Source organism: Lutra lutra, chromosome 4 (genome assembly GCF_902655055.1).
Source record: "Lutra lutra chromosome 4, mLutLut1.2, whole genome shotgun sequence".
NCBI classification, from domain to species: domain Eukaryota; kingdom Metazoa; phylum Chordata; class Mammalia; order Carnivora; family Mustelidae; genus Lutra; species Lutra lutra.
In genome coordinates this window covers 31541728-31546944 of record NC_062281.1, presented here as the reverse complement: position 1 = coordinate 31546944, position 5217 = coordinate 31541728, and positions in this window count along the sequence as shown.

The following is a 5217-nucleotide window of genomic DNA, read 5'->3' as shown; positions in this document are numbered from 1 at the left end:
AGCAAAGAAAAGGAGCTTCAGTTCTACAGTCTTGAGAACTTAATTTTGCCAATAATGAGCTTGGAAGGGGATCCCCAGCTCCAGAAGAGAGCAGCTTGCTGAAGCCTTGAGTTTGGCCTTATAAGACTAAGCAGAAAGCTCAGTGAATAATGCAGGAGGTGTAACAGTTCAAAATAAATATTGTGATGAAATGTTTCTTGGGGTAAATAAATAAGGTTTTTATGTTAGAAGACAATAAAACATACTGAAATATTTTAAGCCAAAGACATGCTTTCCACTGAAAGCATATTGCTAAAAACCACGTTGAGTTTGCATTTAATCACTTTTGAGAACATGAGAGACTGAGTTAAATGGTTTATAGGACTAAGAATGCTGTGAGTCTATATAACTGGGAAAGAATAAGGGTGCAGTGTAGAAAGGTGGCAGGGATGAGGGGATGGGGCAGGGAGAAGCATGCTGAAATGGAAGAATAGAGGAATAGAGTAGTAGTCACTGGCTTGGATCTGAGCCAAGGCAACGACTACATACAGAGTGAATTTAAACTGAGGGCACACTAAAGAAATCTGATGACCCCTTTAATCTGAAATATTCAAAGATTACAGTAGTGGAAGCATGCATTACAGTAGTGGAAGAGCAGTCATACTGGCTATTTCCTTTCTTTTTTTTTGCCATTCTATTTCATATTTATTTGAGATACACCATAATATATGTAAACAATCTAGAAACATAGGTATTTCTCTTTTTTGTATTTATTTATTTATTTATTTTTATTTAAATTTTATTTTTTATAAACATATATTTTTATCCCCAGGGGTACAGGTCTGTGAATCGCCAGTTTTATACACTTCACAGCACTCACCATAGCACATACCCTCCCCAATGCCCATAACCCCACCCCCCTCTCCCAACTCCCCTCCCCCCATCAACCCTCAGTTTGTTTTGTGAGATTAAGAGTCACTTATGGTTTGTCTCCCTCCCAATCCCATCTTGTTTCATTTACTCTTCTCCTACCCCCTTAACCCCCCATGTTGCATCTCCTCTCCCTCATATCAGGGAGATCATATGATAGTTGTCTTTCTCCGACTGACTTATTTCTCTAAGCATGATACCCTCTAGTTCCATCCACGTCGTCGCAAATGGCAAGATTTCATTTCTTTTGATGGCTGCATAGTATTCCATTGTGTATGTATACCACATCTTCTTTATCCATTCGTCTGTTGATGGACATCTAGGTTCTTTCCATAGTTTGGCTATTGTAGACATTGCTGCTATAAACATTCTGGTGCACGTGCCCCTTCGGATCACTACATTTGTATCTTTAGGGTAAATACCCAGCAGTGCAATTGCTGGATCATAGGGTAGTTCTATTTTCAACATTTTGAGGAACCTCCATGCTGTTTTCCAGAGTGGTTGCACCAGCTTGCATTCCCACCAACAGTGTAGGAGGGTTCCCCTTTCTCCGCATCCTCGCCAGCATCTGTCATTTCCTGACTTGTTCATTTTAGCCATTCTGACTGGTGTGAGGTGATATCTCATGGTGGTTTTGATTTGTATTTCCCTGATGCCGAGTAATATGGAGCACTTTTCATGTGTCTGTTGGCCATCTGGATGTCTTCTTTGCAGAAATGTCTGTTCATGTCCTCTGCCCATTTCTTGATTGGATTATTTGTTCTTTGGGTGTTGAGTTTGCTAAGTTCTTTATAGATTTTGGACACTAGCCCTTTATCTGATATGTCGTTTGCAAATATCTTCTCCCATTCTGTCAGTTGTAATTTGGTTTTGTTAACTGTTTCCTTTGCTGTGCAAAAGATTTTGACCTTGATAAAATCCCTGTAGTTCATTTTTGCCCTTGCTTCCCTTGCCTTTGGCGATGTTCCTAGGAAGATGTTGCTGCGGCTGAGGTCGAAGAGGTTGCTGCCTGTGTTTTTCTCAAGGATTTTGATGGATTCCTCTCTCACATTGAGGTCCTTCATCCATTTTGAGTCTATTTTCGTGTGTGGTGTAAGGAAATGGTCCAATTTCATTTTTCTGCATGTGGCTGTCCAATTTTCCCAACACCATTTATTGAAGAGGCTGTCTTTTTTCCATTGGACATTCTTTCCTGCTTTGTCGAAGATGAGTTGACCATAGAGTTGAGGGTCCATTTCTGGGCTCTCTATTCTGTTCCATTGATCTATGTGTCTGTTTTTGTGCCAGTACCATGCTGTCTTGATGATGACAGCTTTGTACTAGAGCTTGAGGTCCAGAATTGTGATGCCACCAACTTTGGCTTTCTTTTTCAATATTCCTTTGGCTATTCGAGGTCTTTTCTGGTTCCATATAAATTTTAGGATTATTTGTTCCATTTCTTTGAAAAAAATGGATGGTACTTTGATAGGAATTGCATTAAATGTGTAGATTGCTTTAGGTAGCATAGACATTTTCACAATATTTATTCTTCCAATCCAGGAGCATGGAACATTTTTCCATTTCTTTGTGTCTTCCTCAATTTCTTTCATGAGTACTTTATAGTTTTCTGTGTACAGATTCTTAGTCTCTTTGGTTAGGTTTATTCCTAGGTATCTTATAGTTTTGGGTACAATTGTAAATGGGATTGCCTCCTTAATTTCTCTTTCTTCTGTCTTGTTGTTGGTGTAGAGAAATGCAACTGATTTCTGTGCATTGATTTTATATCCTGACACTTTACTGAATTCCTGTACAAGTTCTAGCAGTTTTGTAGTAGAGTCTTTTGGGTTTTCCACATATAGTATCATATCATCTGCGAAGAGTGATAGTTTGACTGCTTCTTTGCCAATTTGGATGCCTTTAATTTCCTTTTGTTGTCTGATTGCTGAGGCTAGGACCTCTAGTACTATGTTGAATAGCAGTGGTGATAACGGACATCCCTGCCGTGTTCCTGACCTTAGCGGAAAAGCTTTCAGTTTTTCTCCATTGAGAATGATATTTGCGGTGGGTTTTTCATAGATGGCTTTGAGAATATTGAGGTATGTGCCCTCTATCCCTACACTTTGAAGAGTTTTGATCAGGAAGGGATGCTGTACTTTGTCAAATGCTTTTTCAGCATCTATGGAGAGTATCATATGGTTCTTGTTCTTTCTTTATTAATGTGTTGTATCACATTGATTGATTTGTGGATGTTGAACCAACCCTGCAGCCCTGGAATAAATCCCACTTGGTCGTGGTGAATAATCCTTTTAATGTACTGTTGAATCCTATTGGCTAGTATTTTGGTGAGAATTTTTGCATCTGTGTTCATCAAGGATATTGGTCTGTAGTTCTCTTTCTTATTGGGATCCTTGTCTGGTTTTGGGATCAAGGTGATGCTGGCCTCATAAAATGAGTTTGGAAGTTTTCCTTCCATTTCTATTTTTTGGGACAATTTCAGGAGAATAGGAATTAGTTCTTCATTAAATGTTTGGTAGAATTCCCCCGGGAAGCCGTCTGGCCCTGGGCTTTTGTTTGCTTGGAGATTTTTGATGACTGTTTCAATCTCCTTACTGGTTATGGGTCTGTTCAGGATTTCTATTTCTTCCTGGTTCAGTTGTGGCAGTTTATATGTCTCTAGGAATGCATCCAATTCTTCCAGATTGTCAAGTTTGTTGGCGTAGAGTTGCTCATAGTATGTTCTTATATTTGTCTGTATTTCTTTGGTGTTAGTTGTGATCTCTCCTCTTCCATTCATGGTTTTATTTATTTGGATCCTTTCTCTTTTCTTTTTGATAAGTCTGGAAAGGGCCTTATCAATCTTATTAATTCTTTCAAAGAACCAGCTCCTAGTTTCGTTGATTTGTTCTATTGTTTTTTTGGTTTCTATTTCATTGATTTCTGCTCTGATCTTTATGATTTCTCTTCTCCTGCTGGGTTTAGGGTTTCTTTCTTGTTCTTTCTCCAGGTCCTTTTGGTGTAGGGTTAGGTTGTGTACCTGAGACCTTTCTTGTTTCTTGAGAAAGGCTTGTACCACTATATATTTTCCTCTCAGGACTGCCTTTGCTGTGTCCCACAGATTTTGAACCGTTGTGTTTTCATTATCATTTGTTTCCTTGAATTTTTTCAATTCTTCTTTAATTTCCTGGTTGACCCATTCATTCTTTAGAAGGATGCTGTTTAGTCTCCATGTATTTGGGTTCTTTCCTAATTTCCTCTTGTGATTGAGTTCTAGCTTCAGAGCATTGTGGTCTGAAAATATGCAGGGAATGATTCCAATCTTTCGATACCGGTTGAGACCTGATTTAGGACCGAGGATGTGATCTATTCTGGAGAATGTTCCATGTGCACTAGAGAAGAATGTGTATTTTGTTGCTTTGGGATGAAATGTCCTGAATTATCTGTGATGTCCATCTGGTCCAGTGTGTCATTTAAGGCCTTGATTTCCTTGTTGATCTTTTGCTTGGATGATCTGTCCATTTCAGTGAGGGGAGTGTTAAAGTCCCCTACTATTATTGTATTATTTTTGATGTGTTTCTTTGATTTTGTTATTAATTGGTTTATATAGTTGTCTGCTCCCACGTTAGGGGCTTAGATATTTAGAATTGTTAGATCTTCTTGTTGAACAGATCCTTTGAGTATGATACAGTGTCCTTCCTCATCTCTTATTATAGTCTTTGGCTTAAAATCTAATTGATCCGATATAAGGATTGCCACTCCTGCTTTCTTCTGATGTCCATTAGCATGGTACATTCTTTTCCACCCCCTCACTTTAAATCTGGAGGTGTCTTAAGGTCTAAAATGAGTTTCTTGTAGGCAACATATAGATGGGTTTTGTTTTTTTATCCATTCTGATACCCTTTGTCTTTTGATTGGGGCATTTAGCCCATTAACATTCAGGGTAACTATTGAGAGATATGAATTTAGTGCCATAGTATTGCCTGTAAGGTGACTGTTATTGTATATTGTTTCTGTTCCTTTCTGATCTACTAGTTTTAGGGTCTCTCTTTGCTTAGAGGACCCCTTTCAATATTTCCTGTAGAGCTGGTTTGGTGTTTGCAAATCCTTTCGGTTTTTGTTTGTCCTGGAAGCTTTTAATCTCTCCTTCTATTTTCAATGATAGCCTAGCTGGATATAGTATTCTTGGCTGCATGTTTTTCTCATTTAGTACTCTGAATATATCATGCCAGCTCTTTCTGGCCTGCCAGGTCTCTGTGGATAAGTCTGCTGCCAATCTAATATTTTTACCATTGTATGTTACAGACTTATTTTCCCTGGCTGCTTTCAGGATTT